The sequence below is a fragment of the Notolepis coatsorum genome (genome assembly GCF_963971535.1).
Source record: "Notolepis coatsorum genome assembly, chromosome: 6".
Taxonomy (NCBI): Eukaryota; Metazoa; Chordata; class Actinopteri; order Aulopiformes; family Paralepididae; genus Notolepis; species Notolepis coatsorum.
The window spans coordinates 99,779,988-99,797,548 of NC_140170.1; the positions used below are offsets into that span (position 1 = coordinate 99,779,988).

Sequence of the window (17,561 nt, forward strand, 5' to 3'; positions counted from 1 at the left end):
TGGAGTAACTAATGGACTATCAGACTGGTCGTATTGGATGTGTCGGTAGAGGTAACATACTGTACTTGAGAAGAAGCATCATCCTTACAGGATCAAAACATACTGTAATAGCAGCACTGGTGAGAGTCTCAGGACAGAGACGTTTCCTTTTTAGTTCACTTTTGTGCACCTGAGCAATTTGTGCTCTTTCTTGTTTTGCCAGTATGGATATGTCTGTAATAACATATGACATCTCAGCGGGTGAGCTTTGTTCTAAGGCTGTTTAGCCCGAGGATTCAACCATTATCCACAAAGAGGTGTACCATAAAACCTTGAATGCTCTCCCCCGCCCAGGAAAATAATCTCCCCCCCCCAAAAAACCCATGTTAAGAATCTTGAGTCTAATGCAAGATTGGTATTATACAACAAGGATATGTTCTGTGTTGTATAACATATATTCAACAAGCAACTATTGTCCTTGGAATAGAATTGTATGTATTTGGGTTTGAGGGTTTGTTTGAAATTACGTGTGTTCTACAAGACCATAGTGACCATATATTATATTCTTATTTTTTTCTCCTCATTTAACAACATTTAGGGATGTAGCATAATATGGACATACTGTATGTGCTGAGGTCTGGGTTAGGCTCAAGTTATTTATATACTGTAGGTTGATTTTCTCATATTATAGGAGGATGTGAGACTTGATTTTCAGGGCGAGTGAACAAAGTTGAGTGCTTCATCAATATTATCAATATAACTTGCAATGATGAATGACTTCACAGAAATATAAGCCCCATTGCCAGTAGTCAATATCCTATTATGATCTTCTTGAAATGACTGGATATGCAAGCTGGTTCATTGTGTTTCAGGCTGAGTGAGTTTGAACTTGCATTTATTCAAAGGCCCTCTCATCTGAACAAAACCATGTATGAATCTAAAAAGTGTTTAATTATGTCTTACTTTGTGATTTACATATATATCAGATGAGAATCTGAATCAGAATGGTCTTTATTGCCAAGCAGTTTGCATTTACAAGGAATTTGATTTGGTCGTTTGGTGCGACATTAACAGACAGACAATTAAGGTAGAATAAAATAAAAGATAAAATAAAATGGAATATAAACTAAGTTCAAATAAAAGTACAATAGAATACAGTGGGATGGAATATTGAGCAGTATTGTGCAAAAAGTATGAACAGTGAAGTATGAACAAGTATGACAGTTTTGAGTGTATACAAATATATAGTCCAGGAAGGGTGTGTTAATGTAACACAGTGGGGTCCCGAGCCTTGTTGATGAGGCCCACTGTAGAGGGGTGGAAGCTGTTCTTGTGAGGTTTTGGCCCTGATGGACCTCAGCCTCCTGCCAGAGGGAAGTGTCTCAAATAGAGTGTGTGTGGGGGGGGGGGGGGGGGGGGTCGGCCACAATCGTACATGCACGCTTCAGAGTCCTGCAGCCTATCACCTTCTCAGCAGAATGAATGACACATTGCAGCCTTCCTTTACCATACTGTGAGGAGGTGAGGATGGATTCGATGATGGCTGTATAGAAGTGCACCATCATTGGTCCTCATGCACCAACGGACTTACGACAAAAGTTAGGAGCAAATTTCATCGTAGCTCCACTTACGACCTTTTCACTGTGATTTTGGCATTTACAGACAGTGTTGTGCTAGTTACTGAAAAATAGTAACTCAGTTAATTTACTAGTTACTTCATTTCAAAAGTAACTCTGTTACTTTACTAGTTACTTACACCCAAAAGTAATGCGTTACTGTGAAAAGTAACTATTTAGTTACTTTAAAAAAAATAGATTGCTCCCATGCCCTTACAGATACTCAAAATCTGTTGATCAACTTATCTGTTGATCAACTTGACAGTTTCCATTCACATCACTGAACTCTGCTAAGCAATGTGGTCTATACAAACACAAATCTGACACAAACACACATTGTCCCGAGTCCCGACGTAATAAGAAATGCGCTGTGCCTAATTGTATCACCGCTTAGGCTGAAGGAACAGCCTTGATGTCGCTGGAGCGTTTCATTATAACCGTCTTGCAACGTTGTTTAAGATATCAATCGTGCATTGCAATGTTAGAATAGTTAGGATATCGATTGTGCATGAAAGGACTATATTTATATTGTTTGATTAGTATTGATGAGATTCCCTGGCAGATTCGTACAGTCAAAATCCATTGATCAACTTGAGTTTCCATTCATTTGCATTCACATCACTGCACTCACCAAAGTCTGCGGTGGTCGAGATGTAACGTTAGTCCAGCCCCTCAATCATTTTCTTTATCTCATTTCCATGTTGTATATTCTCTCTCCAAGTAGTTGGAAAAAGTGTCCCGTCCCATTTGCTGTGTGTCGCCTGGTATCATGCTAACTACTGTAGATCCCTGAAAGCGGGTGGCGAGTGGCTTCGGATGAGTCCTGGTTGTTAACGTTAGACTCCGCTACTAGCTTCGTTGAAGCATGGGCAAAGATGATATTTGAGCCAAAACACAAATTACATTTAACTAAAACGTTATTTTCTTTGTGCTCGACAAAAGAGAAATAGTGAAAATGTCCATGTGAGTAGTGGCCCGTGCGCGCCGCCATGACATTAAAGACTAGTAAACAAAACACGCCCCCAGCACAGCGCGTCCCCGCAGGTGAAGTACTACCGCTCGCTAACAATCTAATAATAATAATAATAATAACTTTATTTGTATAGCACTTTTCATACAGAGGTTGCGGTTCAAAGTGCTTAATCTACATACAAATAACGCAGTAACGAACCATTCAGTAACGGTAACGGCGTTACTAAATTTCAAAAGTAATGCATTAGAGTACTAGTTACCGCCAAAAGTAACAGCGTTACTGTAACGCGTTACTTTGTAACGCGTTAGTCCAAACACTGTTTACAAACGGTATTTCTGACACTGGGAATACATTCCCTGAGGTCCATAGATGTCCCTAGATACCAAGAGCATGCTAATTGACCTTGTACAAGTGGAGCAATCTTCCATTTACTTGAAAATATGGCTAGGGCTTAATTAAAAGGTTAAGAGGAAACTTACGACAGTGTCAGTGCATGAGGTCCATTGTCTTTGGCATTTTGAATTTCTTCAGCTGCCGCAGGAAGAACTATATATATATAAATATGTGTATATGAGAATTAATGAAGTGTCGACAGTAGCTCAGGAGTTAGAGTGTTCATCTGTTAACTGAAAGGTTCCTGGTTCGATTCCGGCTCCTCCGGCAGTGTGTCGAAGTGACCTCGAGCAAGACACTTAACCCCCCAACCGATAAGCAAGTTGGCAACTTGCATTTTTGCCTCCGCCGTCTGTGTCTGAGTGAATGGGTGAATGTGAGGCATACTGTAAGTTGCAAAGCGCTTTGGATAAAAGAGCTACATACATAAATGCAGTCCATTGAAGGCTAGCACGGCAGCATTATAATTTTAACAAAATGAATGCTATGAACATATCTGCATTGTTGCATATGGACATGCAATACCGGCTGAGATCTTGAATAGAAAATGTCCATGTCTGGAAATGAACTTTCTTAAGAAACAAGGAGACACAGTGTCATCGATGCAAATTCTCGTACACAATGTGCCTTGCCTGTGAGTGAGAGTGACTTACTGAATTACTGAATGTATAAATGAATGAATGCATGAATACATTAATTATATAATTAATAAGTGACTTAGTGACAGTGCCGGTCATAAAAGTGCTTTGCATCTATACTCACATGGATTGAACTGGTCTCACATGTGCCATGCCTGTGAACCGCCACTAGGGGAAGAGTGACTAACTGAGTGAGTGAGTGAGTGAGTGAGTGAGTGAGTGAGTGAGTGAGTGAGTGAGTGAGTGAGTGAGTGAGTGAGTGAGTGAGTGAGTGAGTGAGTGAGTGAGTGAGTGAGTGAGTGAGTGAGTGAGTGAGTGAGTGAGTGAGTGAGCGAGTGAGTGAGTGAGTGAGTGAGTGAGTGAGTGAGTGGATCCCATTCAGTAAATGTTTGTCCCCTCGGCCCTTGGCCCTCTGGGAATCCCCATTGAAACCGGATGTTGTTTTTCTCATATCACTAAGTGCCGGTCCAATCTATAAATGATGCAGGTCAAGTTCACTACAGTACACTCTCAACCCTGAGGGAGCAGGCTGGAGTAAGTAATCAAATCTGTTGACTTCAGGCCAAAATATGACACACAGTGCAATGCATGTGTCACGTCTTCTTTCTTTTTTCTTTTTTCAAGTAAAGATGGCAGCAACAATGGAACAAAAGTTATTTAATAAAGACAAAATAATGAAATGTGATATGATTTTACTTTGAGTGAATGTAATATAATAATATTATGTAAATGTTTGTTTTAAAGATGTTCTAAATGTATAGCAATCTCTGCCAAGAGGCTGGAATAGCGCAGTGAGGACCCTTTAAAATAGTGCTTAGTACACATACTGTAAAGGCGGCAAGGGTGTCTCAGTTCGGTTTGTTGCAGCAGCCCCTACTCCCTCACACAAAATTACCCCAATGATAAAGGCTTAAATGTCACCAAGTGTGACCAGCTAATGAGCGAGTGAGTGAGTGAGTGAGTGGGTGAGTGAGTGAGTGAGTGAGTGAGTGAGTGAGTGAGTGAGTGAGTGAGTGAGTGAGTGAGTGAGTGAGTGAGTGAGTGAGTGAGTGAGTGAGTGAGTGAGTGAGTGAGTGAGTGAGTGAGTGAGTGAGTGAGTGAGTGAGTGAGTGAGTGAGTGAGTGAGTGACTGGATGAGTAACCTGGCCAGTCTAGGTGCTTCACATCTGAAAACCAGAAGTGAAAGAGATTTCTTCCCGATTTAACTTGTGCTAGCTAAGAATTACATTTGACTTTGACGGTGAGCAGCAATAGCCTAACTAACATGACTTTCTTTTTGTAGGGCATTTCTGCTTTGTTTTAGCAATGACAGGAAACCTGGCCTGCTCTATGAAGAAGGTCAGGCATAATTGTCAGAAATAATAGATAGGCTAGATTTATGAAGCTGGCCTTTGTGGCATCATATTCATCAATGCATGCATCACAGTGAATGCAAGACCAAAGAAGACTAACAATCTAAAAACACTTTAAAGGACCATGCCAGTCTATCCAGAGATTGCTTCTATCTTACATTTTTTGTGTGTTTATACAGTAGGTATACATTGAGTGTTTAAATATGTCTTTTCTCCTGTCTATCGGGTGGGTAGTTTGGTTGTTAATGGAGGATAAATTAGAGGCACAAAATGAAATCTCCATCCTTTGACTTTTACTACTAATGCAAGGTGCTGATGGAAGCAGGTCTCTGTTTAACAACATCCCCATGGAGTCTGCAAAGAAAGATACAGTAAAAAGACAAAAGGAAAGAATACAACAACAGACTAATGAAATGACTTACAGGCTTTGATGTGTTTTGAGAGTGTCATTTTCAATTGTCTAACTATGTAATCACATCCCTTTATAGACTAGGCAGAATTTCAGAAAATGTGCTTGTATAAAGTGCTGAAGGCATTTCGTGTTTATTTTTGGTACACAACATTTCTAGGGGTATTAAGGGGTGCTGAATCCAAATTTGCTGTATACCAAGCTCAAAAATGTCAAATAAGGCCTCAAAATTGAGAAATCCAACATGGCTGCCAGCACCAGGGCCTCTCTCCACAAAAACAGGTGCTAAACCAACAGTTTTTATTCTACTGACATGAAACTTTACACAGAACATCTGCACCTATGGAGGAAGAAAGTAGGAATATAGCTGGGGTGCAACCATGAGTAACAGGGTGTTTTTGACTGTCTAACTGTAATCTTTGTATAGGTGAGGATAAAAAAATTACATTTCTTCAGTGTTTACAGGAATACGACAGCAATTTGGTAATAACTGTACAGTGTTGGACACCAACATTAGAATCCCCCAAGTCTTAGCTTTCTTCAGGTACCAAGTTTATGCAAGTAGCTCTTATAAATCTGGATATATAAGCATTTTAATGTAAGCATGCTGTTTAGGCGAATTTTCTAAAAATAAATGGTGGGGCTTAATGAGTTAAGTGTGACTACACAAGGTACAAACCTGAATTAAATGTGCTTTTGTAAGTTTTCTTACATACATCAACAAGGACGTAGTCACATCGGAGATTCAAGAATCCATACTTGGCGCAGAAAACCTTGGACAGGCACAACTGAACATGTTTGTGGACAAACGTTTGTGTGAACATCCAGATAGTGACCAGCACCTGAACCTGAAATCACCCATTTGAAAGAACAAAGCCAAGACATTTGCCTCTTTGTATGAAGTTGTGCAACTTTCCAAGAACAAGCAAAAAACACCATCAAAGTGGACAGGCAGATTCTACAAAGGCTCATCACAGCTTACAGAGCAGGTCGTAAGGTAGACCTTGACAATATCCTCCAGCATGAGCTCATGCCCACCCCGCCATCTCTGGCCACAACTAACGGGAGTCTACATTCCACCAACAAGTCTGTGTTCGCAAATATACTGACGAAACAAGTTAAAACCCCTGCAGATCTTACCCTTCAGGGACCCAGCTGCCTGGTCATTGATGGCCAAGCTCTGGTAATGGCACTCGGAAAGCCACCTGACACTACAACATTTGGTGACTATGCCAACAAGTTCACTGACACCATGTTGAAGATGGGAGCAAAATACCAGAGAGTAGATGTCGTCTTTGACAGATACCATGACCAATCCATCAAAACAGGCACAAGGGTGAAACGCAAACAGCGCCACAGACCAGTACGTCGTGAAATCAAAAACAAGTCTGTTCCACTTCCTGCCGATTGGTCGAGCTTCATGGCCCTTGAAGACAACAAATCAGATATCGCTCAACTACTCTCAAACCACCTGATAGAACACAGACCGGATGATGAACCTGTAGTTGTAGTATCAGAGAGGTTTGCTGAAGCGACAACTGTCAAGTCAACAGATCCAGATCTTGAAGTCTCCTCTCTGAGTGCTGACCATGAGGAAGCTGATACACGTCTGATTTTCTCATCCAGGCTCCAGTGGAAACAATCGTTGTGTCAGCGCGTGACACAGATGTGCTGCTTCTATTCTTGGCTCACTATGACAGAATCCGATGTACGCATCTCTACATGAAAGCTGGATCTCTACATCTCTACATCCACCTGCAAGACTGTATACTCTAGACTGTTTGTCGTTAACAGAATTGTGAACATAATGCCTATAACAGAGAGAAAAAAGGAATGAAGGAACAGAATAAATCACTGTAAGGAAAATTGTATCATGTGTTCGAATATACTTGTACGGGAGCTGGCTATAATCTTTTAAGTATCTTCTACTCTATTATATTCAGGAAGAGTCACATGGCATGTATCGAAGCATGCAACTGTAAGAAAGTCAACACCTGCCGGAACACTGAGGAAGAGTGTGAATAAGCTGTCACTGTAAGGATTACTGTAACGTTCAAACGTACAGAGGAAGATTCCGGTAAAAAGCGGGAAGGTGGAATAGCTTTCATGTTGAACAACAATTGGTGTGATCCAGGCAACGTGAAGGAGCTTTCAAACCACTGCTCCCCAAACCTGGAGTATATATCCATCAAGTGCCGGCCATTCTTTCTCCCGAGAGAATTAACGTCGGTCATTCTGATCGGAGTGTATATTCCACTACAAGCAAACACAGGCGACGCGCTCTCCAAGCTCCACAACGAGGTAAACAAGCTCCAAGCAGCTAACGTTGCTATTGTGGTTGTGGGTGATTTCAATAGCGCTAATCTGAGAAAAGTGCTGCCAAAATTCTACCAGCATGTGACTTCTTCTACCAGAGGCGGGAATATTTTAGACCATTGCTACTCGCAATTTAAGAGCGGTTAAAAAGTCCTTTCGGCAAGTCAGATCATGACGCCATCTTTCTTGTACCGCAGTATAAACAAAGTCTCAAGCACATTCCTGTAGTATCGCGAGAGGTGGATGGTGGCGTCGGAGGAGACGCTCCAAGCTGCACTAGAATGTACAGACTCGGGGGTGTTCCGCGATAACACAGATAATATTAATGACTACACGGAAACAGTGCTGGACTTTGTTTGTACTTTGGTAGAAGAAACAATCCCCTCTACCACAATTAGAGTTTACCCAAACCAAAAGCCCTGGGTAGACAAATCCGTCCGTGAAGATCTGAAGGCGCGCACCTCAGCATACAATGCCAGGCTTGTGACAGGCAACATGAATGACCACAAGGTGGTGAGATACAATGTTAGGAGGACAGTAATAGAAGCAAAAAGGCGCTACAGGGATTCAATTGAACTTCAATATGAACAGGCTGACTCTAGAGCTATTTGGCAGGGCCTCAGAACGATGACAGATTACAAAGGCACCTCCCTCAAACTGAACAGTGACTTCCAACTGGCAAATGATCTCAATACCTTCTATGCGAGGTTTGAGGCTGGGAATAACAGCACCAGCCTACAAACCACTGCAATGGAGGAGGGGGGGGGGGGGCACTGCTGATGGAGACTCAGTGTTCAGGATAACAGAACATGAGGTGAGGAGGGCGTTTAAGAAAGTGAATATCAGGAAGGCAGCAGGACCGGACGGTATCCCCGGCCGCGTCCTAAAAGTCTGTGCCGACCAACTGGCCCCGGTATTCACTGACATATTTAACCTGTCCTTAGAACAGGCTGTCATCCCCACCTGTCTGAAGAAGTCCACCATTATCCCTGTACCCAAAAAATCCAAGCCAGCTTGCCTCAATGACTACCGCCCTGTAGCTCTCATCTCCATAGCCATGAAGTGCTTTGAGAAGCTAGTGAAGGGCTACATCTGTTCCTCCCTCCCCATCAACCTGGACCCCCTGCAATTTGCATACCGCCCCAACAGGTCCACGGAGGACGCCATAGCCCATGTGCTGCACACAGCAGCATCACACCTGGACAAGAGGCAGGGGAACTATGTGAGAATGCTATTCATCGACTACAGCTCAGCATTCAATACCATAGTCCCCTCCAAACTCATAGCCAAGCTCAGGGACCTGGGCTTGAACTATGACCTCTGCCAGTGGGTCTTGGACTTCCTGACGGGCAGACCCCAGGTGGTGAGAGCAGGCAACTGCACCTCCTCATCCAGCACTCTCAACATAGGGGCCCCCCAGGGCTGTGTCCTGAGTCCCCTCCTCCACTCCCTGTACACACATGACTGTGTGGCACAGTGGAACAACAACATAATCATCAAATTTGCTGACGAAACAGTAGTGGTGGGCATGATCTCTGCAAACGATGAGAGGGCCTACCTGGAAGAGGTTAAGGTTCTAGCGGGATGGTGTCAAGAGAACAGCCTCTCCCTGAACGTCAGCAAAACAAAGGAGATGATTGTGGACTTTAGGAGGTCGGGGTCAGGGACTACAGCCCCCTCAGCATCGACGGGGCACCGGTTGAGAGAGTGAACAGTTTTAAGTACCTCGGAGTCCACATATCCGAGGACTTGACATGGACCACACACATTGACAGTGTTATCAAGAAGGAAGTTCAACGTGAGTCAGAAGATCCTCAAGAACTTCTACTCATGCACAATAGAGAGCATCCTGACTGGCAATATCACCTCCTGGTTTGGGAATAGCACTGCACAAGACCGCAGCAGACTACAGAGAGTGGCCCGTTCAGCCGAACGCACAATTGAAGGTGGGCTTCCCACTCTCCAAGACATTTACAACAAGCGGTGCATGGGCAAGGCTAAGAGAATAATCAAAGACTCCATCCACTCAAACAACTGCCTCTTTGAACTGCTGCGATCAGGCAAGCGATACCGGAGTCTCCATGGCAAGCACAGAGAGACTCAGAAGGTGCTTCTATCCCCAGGCCATCAGGATGCTCAATGAATGAACAATGAACAATAAGCAAACCATCAACACACCCACAGCGCACATACAGTCACTTAAATAAACAACACACTGTATCACCCACTTTACCACTTTAGACACACTTTACACTTTATATTTATATTATTGGTAAGGAAATTGCACATCATTCTCATTCCTTATTGCACCTCACCACTACAAGGTGGCACCACAAGCTAAGCTATACCTCACCATTTTTGTACCAGCTGTACATACTGTATATATAGATACACTGAACAATTTTGTTGTTTACACTTGTTTACGTACTTGACTTCTTGACTTTCTATTTTATACTTATTTTATACTATCTTGTTATTATCTAGCACACTCTCAGGAGCAACACACAAATAAACATTTCATGCAAAGTATTCTGTATTCTGTATGACAACTAATAAAGAAACTTGAACATTCACTTATATTGATATGGTAAAATTATATTTTTATTTTATTATATTATAATCTATTCTATTCTATTCAGGAAAAGTGGCATTGGATGAATCATGCAACTGCAAGACACCTGCGACACCTGCCTGAATACGATTGAGGTTACTGTACCTAAGCTACTGTACGCATATTAAGGACTATCTAATTTGCATAAATGGCATGTTGATTAAAAAAATTCAAGAGAAAAGAGTTTGATGAATAAATCCATGGCCTGGGATCATCCTGCTTTTCTTTCTTATTTGGTTGATGAGTTATGCATCAATAACGACCACCGTTTCTGCTATGAATATGAGTTTCAAGCAACATTTTCACAACTGATCTAAAATCAGGATATGATTTTAAATTCCTCATGTATGCAAACATATAAAAACACATGTCATTCATGTTTCTACCTTGTTTAGTCAAAAAGATATGCACTTAAATAGATTTCAGCCCGGCGCTGGCGGCCATGTTGGATTTCTCAATTTTGAGGCCTTATTTGACATTTTTGAGCTTGGTATACAGCAGATTTGGATTCAGCACCCCTTAATACCCCTAGAAATGTTGTGTACCAAAAATAAACACGAAATGCCTTCAGGGTTATGATTTTCTGAAAATTGACCCTGTCTATTATGCCCATGTTTTATTCTTGATTGTGATATGGAATGAATACCGTGGGAAGTCAATGTAATCAAAAGAGAATACTGTAGCGGTATTCGCTCACAGAAACGCATTAAATAAAAATGCAGACTACGATACAACTAGTTGGACGCCAGTGTCTGGACAATCTTGTAAAAAGGTGAATTATATCCATGGCTTATGCTGTAAAAGACAGTTATGCATCTACAGAATGTATAATCATTTATATTTGAGTGGGATTTAGTCAGCTGTAATATTGAAAGGGGATATCTTCATAAGTGCTCAGATAACAGTTATCTGTCACAATTCATATTATGAACCCCACTTATCTGTCATCTAACTGTAGAATCTCTGGAAACCACAAGTGCCATAAGCTTCCCATTGGCATTCAAAACATGTCCCTGTTTAGTCTGCTCACTAACCACAAACTCCAAGGCTTCCCTTTTAGCGCAGGATTAAACTTGGAGAGTTCTTCTACTTCTTTCATGGATCTGCCCCTGTTGCGTTCCCTCTGTTGTTTAATGAACAAACGACTCAATTATTGATGATCTCCAAGACCATTAATTATTCAAATGTGCCTCTGGTTGAAACTGGTGCTGGGGTTAATGTGGGTGATATATTGGCCTGGAAAAACACCTCCTGCTTAATTGTGGTAATTAGCATTGGGCACCCAACTGATTTACGTTGGGATGTCAGGGGCTAGAATACAGGAGGAAGAGAGGACCGGAAGGTAATGCTTTTGTGTCACTATGTGAAATGATGACCATTTGGGCTAATTATTATTACACTGTTTGTTGCTTTCGTTGTTGTTGGTGGTGGTGGTGTTTTTATGTGGCACTTTGGTGACATGTTCTGTTAATTTATTATCTACACCACCAGGCAGAAGCCTGGGGGGAAGCCTGTCCATTATTCCATATTCCCAGACAAGCCGCCAATTTCTTATGACCCGGCTCTTGGCCACAACAAAGATGGAGACACACGCAATATAGTTTTGTGGTGCACATTTATGAACTCTAGAAGAAGAAGCCTGTTGATTTTGGTGACCCCCCATTGGTGATTTTGGTGGCCTCTATCACCACCACCAGGCCAAACATTTACATATAACTTGTGAACACGATAACATTATTTTCATTCAAATATAAAAAAAATATGCAGTGCACATTCATGACCACTGCAGGGTGAACTCTGTTGATTTTGGTGACCCCATGACCTTTCCTCTAGCGCCACAATCAGGGCAAACTTTTATTTTGACAATTGCATAACCAAAGTAATTTGCGGTTTATTATATGTTATACTTATAGCACATGCATGCGTCTGTTCTCTTTTGAAAGGTAACATTCCGAAGTTTCTTACACAATAAAGAAAATCACTTTGAGTTCTAATGAAATAGAGTAAGAGGTTTGAACACACCCATGATTTAACTCAGTCCAAAAAACTAAAAATGTATGTCTATCATGCAATATTGTTTTTACTTCATCATAACTAACTTATTATGCATTTGTAACCATACAATCCTATTTTAATTTAATTTTATGGGCCCAACACACATTACCAGGGGTGTAAAGTACTTGAGTAATCGTACTTCGTTACAATACTTAAGTACTGTTTTGGGGGATTTGTACTTTAGGGTACTATTAGGTTTGTATACTTGTACTTTTACTCAATTACATTTCAGAGAAAAAAAACATACTTTTTACTCCTTACATTTAAAATGCAGACCTACAAAGTACAAAGTACAAATCTTGCAGGTCCAACTATTTTAATTAGTATATTTGTTTCTCTGGCCCAACTAACGTTAACGTTATTAATCCTGCGGCCGCTCTTTATTTAAAAACAGCCAATCAAATCCCCATCAATGGAAAATTAACCCGCCCATACCCATGCTGATTGGTCCTTGTGCAAGACTAGAAAGCGGGGATCTTTGATTAAACACCTGCTATCAGAAGAATAGACAATCAGAGTGATAAGCTACAGAAGATGGCCACAAACGATAGTATGAGTGATGAAGAGGACGAAATGGTCGGCGTGGACGGACAGGATGAGCACCCATGGCCCTATCCCTAAAAACCCTCCCAGATCCCCTCCCCTTTAAAAATACTTTTAAAGACAGAACAATGAGAACATATGAACAGCAGGTATACATTTCTCTGTATCTGATTTTATTTATTTTTAGTTTTTTTCTCTTTTCCATGCATCTGAGGTTCGTGACGCAGTTTTTTTGTTTGTTTGTTTATTGGTAGCTATAGCAATATTATTATTATTATTGTTATTATTATGACCGTTATTATTATCCATGGTCATATTATCATTATTATTATTATTATTATTGTTATCATAGTTATGGTAATGATTATTATTATATTATTATTATATGGTATGAAGCTGTAAGGTGCACTTGAGCTGACCATTATGTTAAAATAAATATGAAGTTTGGAAGGGGGCAGGAAACATAAGTTTTCTTCATCCTGCTCCTTTTCGGCCATGGGTGTATCATGTTAAAAGAAGAAAAAAAGATGTTGGTGATATTGTGCAAAGATTAACTGTACCCCCATGTACAAAACAAAATAAAATGAATGAATGAATACCACCCAGTACCCAGTACCCTCCCAGATCCCCTCATACCCTCCCAGATCCCCTCATAGGCTCATACCACCCAGTACCTTGTCTCTCAAGGGACACCTACGGGAGACTGCAATTCAACACTGGCCCCTGTAAATATCCTAACCCAACCCCCTCCAATGTACAGTCATTTACCTAGTATGGTTTTGTCAATAGTTCAATGTACAATTGTGTTTGTTTGTACAGTGTCTCCCCCCCCCCCCCCCTCAATGTACAGTGTTACTTGTTTATACAGTGTGCCCCCCGCCCCCCCCCCCCCCCCAACCACCTCCAATGTAAATTACCCAGTATGGTTGTCAATATCCCAATGTACCCAACCCCCCCCACCCAACCTCCTCCAATGTACAGTTTCTACGTCAAATGTATATACTCCCTTTTCTTGACTCCTTCTGTACCACAAACAGTACTGTATTTGCAAATCTGGTATGTCATAAATGTATAGATGTAGCAGTACTGACTATCTGTATGTCATGTATGTCATATATGTCTATATGAATTGAAAATGGGGGACCCTGATGGAAACAAGACAAACGTCTTTCTCAGGTCTGCATCCCCTTAACAATTGTATGTATTGAGCCGTACTGTATTGTACCCATTCTGCAATCTGTTAAATAAAGTTTTCATTCATTCATTCACACCTTCCCAGATCCCCTCATACCACCCAGTATACTGAAATGAACCTGACAGAGATATTTATAGACGTTCACACAAGACAAACTGTGCAATGTTGTTCATGCTACACCCCCAAGATTATCAAAGCCTACACTGTATGTGTGTGTGTGTGTGTGTGTGTGTGTGTGTGTGTGTGTGTGTGTGTGTGTGTGTGTGTGTGTGTGTGTGTGTGTGTGTGTGTGTGTGTGTGTGTGTGTGTGTGTGTGTGTGTGTGTGCGTGCGTGCGTGCGTGCGTGCGTGCGTGCGTGCGTGCGTGCGTGTGTGCGTGCGTGCGCGTGCGTGCGTGTGTGTGTGTGTGTGTGCGTACATGCATGTGTGTGCATCCGTGCGTGTGTGTGTGTGCATGTGTGTGCATGCGTGTATGTGTGTTTTTACGTTCAAATTGAATATCAGTGTCCATATTCTGTGAGAAAGGTTTAGTTCCCATGGGGGGAGTGGTGTCAGAGGGATTGGGAGAACAGGTGCATGTTGCAAAAAGTAATTGTTCCCGGGGAGGAAAGAGGTGGGGGTGGAGTGTGTAAAGATCAAAGATGAATCTTGACTTACCCAAATTTGACAGAGAGTTACCCACAACATTTAATGTGTTAAGCTGTAATTGGCATGGTGTACCTTGGAGGACCCTGCTTTTCTTTATCATAAATCGATCAATAGAGACCGTATTAGATCCCCAATTATCATATCATGGGGTATCATTGGAAAGCCACACTGATTGGCTACAACCCTGTCCAAAAACTTTCGACATCGCCAAATGATTGACGGCGCTAGAGCCCAGGGAGTCTGGGGTGGTAATGTGTACTTTGGCGCACGCCTCACATATCGGCATGTAACTCGAGAACCGCTGAACGGATCTTATCACCTGAAAGGGCAATCGATAGGCAACAAATAGGGCTTTAATTCTATCTATGTATTGTATTAAAAGAAATGCACACCCGAGCCACTAGAGGTCGGCAAAGTGGTGCATCGCAAATCGTCCTCACATGTGGGCCCTTGGATGTTAAGAGGTTAATGTTGTGTTTTTTTTTCAAATATAGCCAAGAGTAAAGACCTTAACCCTATCAAAACCGCAGTCAAAGTGTATATTTTCATTTTGACCGATGTTTTATACGATTTACCAAAAATATGAATTTATCAAAAAAATGCTAATTATATCTCTTTTATCGTAAAACCACAAGGAAATGACTAAATCCAGATGTACCACTGCCATTGGAAAGAGGAGCCTTTTCCCTATCCATAGATGTATGATTTGGCCATAATAAGGTCAAGGTCAAGTTCAAGGTCAAATATGAATTTATAATTAAAATGATTTATTACTGTATCTACAAATCCTTCTGTTTAATCATCGTCCCTTTATTCCTTTGCTTAGATTTTCTGTACACTTGATCTCAAGAAGGTGGTGAATGAGCTCAGTGAGCGAAATCAAAAGAACCTCAATGTTTTCATGGTGTTATTCACCGGCACAGATGCAAAAAAAAATCATCGTTTATATTCTTCTTTTTTTCATTACAATTTACTCAAGCCTAGTAACAGACACAATATTTCTGACACTGGGAATACATACCCCCAGGTCCCTTCAGTAGATGTTCCTAGATACCAAGAACATGCAGATTGACCTTGTAGAAGTGGAGCAATCTTCCATTTACTTAGGCATGTACCTTTAGGCGAAATTTCTGAAAATAGGGCTACAGCTTAACAGGTTCCACTGCTGGGTCTTCCCAGACCTGAACACCAAATTATTAAAAAAATATTTGAGACCTTCGGGATTAGCTAAAATTGTCAGTTGTGTAGTGTTTATATAGCTATTGTGAAGGATATCATGAAGCCTCGTTCCAATGAAAAAAACTAGAGGGTAGTTATTATATAATTTAAACTTGAAACGGGTCACGGGAGACCCAAACACAACATAAGGGTTATGCCCGAGCGGTCCGGTACCGGTACGAGATTGATATCACGCCAAAAATAGATTAATACAGAACGTATTAATTAATGTTGCATTTATTTTTCAAATGTAGCCACGAGTAAAGACGCTAACCTTTTCAAAACAGCAGTCAAAGTGTATTATTTTCAGCACTATGTTTGTTTACCAATGATTTTAAAGGCCAACCTCTAGGTTAAACCCTACTGATCAATTATGGGTAGTTTACATCATTGGTATATAATTTCATTATTTATTTATTTCCATTTGACACCGGAAATGCCACTCTGAAAGAGTTAAAAAGGTCCACGCACGAATAACATGCACGCGCGAATCAAAAAAGCTTATCAAAACGCCGACGTCACAACAGGTGTGGCTTGCATATTAATGAGCCGAATCTAATGTTGCTTTTCCACTAAAATAAAGTACTCAGTTTGTCTCCGTGTGGGGAGGCGGGGCTGCTGGTGATCAGCATGAGAGCTCCAGAAATGACACGTGAAAAACTGCAGACCACTGATTGGTCAGAAGAGAGACGCGTGACGTCACTGTTTGGGGAGTCTGAACGAAAACAGAATGTCCGCGCCGCCATCTTTAATGTCTCGCGTAGGATATCTTTTGTATGTTTGCAGCAAGAAACGAGTGCAATAAAAAAGGATACAGTCACTGTGTATTCTGCCTCATTTATTGATGAAACAAAACCGACATCAACACAATTTGCCACCGAGCGGAGAGTTTAGTCTGACAAAAAGATCGCTGATTAGTTACGCTTGTTGTTGGGGGTTAGGGACGTAACGTTAGTTAGCCTAATGCTAACGTTAGCAGATAGACACGAGAGGCTATCTGTGTAGAATAGACACAATGAGGTAACGTTAGCGTTAGCATAATAGACACAACGAGAGTCTGGTTAATGTTGTTATTGATTGATTGAATGAAAACTGTGTTTTACTCTGGCTTGCCAAGCTCATCATAGCCCCTTTCGTGACTGATGCACCGAGTGAAGCTTGTGGACTCGACAACAGCCGCCGGAGCCCGCAGCGCTAGTTAGCTCATAGCTATCGTGTAACACTAGCCTTTGCGGGCTCGGGCGCCCTGCGGCTGCCGCCGCCGTCGCATCCATGGGCCCCCCGGCAGGGCACCCGTGGGGTCGGGTCGGGGTGTACAGAGAGGAGAGAACCATTTTGGGTCGGCCGTTCATGCCGACCAGCGAGCCGGATGTCGGGATATGTTGTTAGCACAATAGCTACCAAGCTAAGCTATGTTATCTACTAACGTTATAAACACTGTGTACAACGACACAATGATTTACATTATTACAAATATGGTAACGTGGTTAGCTTTAGAGATGGATGGATGGCTATAATCACGGAGCAATAGTGAGGTGAAACAGATACATTTCCATTCGGCTAGTAGTAGCAAGCATAATCTATGGTAGCAAGGCTCTCTGCCTGCCACTAGCTGT

The 17,561-nt window shown here is 41.7% G+C and overlaps 1 protein-coding gene across 2 annotated transcripts in view; it reads right to left on the reverse strand.

Annotated features, from left to right (window-relative positions):
* LOC311231155 (metabotropic glutamate receptor 4-like) overlaps positions 1-17,561 on the reverse strand; it is a gene marked incomplete at both ends in the record, with an annotated part of 754,768 nt that overhangs the window by 613,491 nt on the left and 123,716 nt on the right. The window lies entirely within an intron of this gene.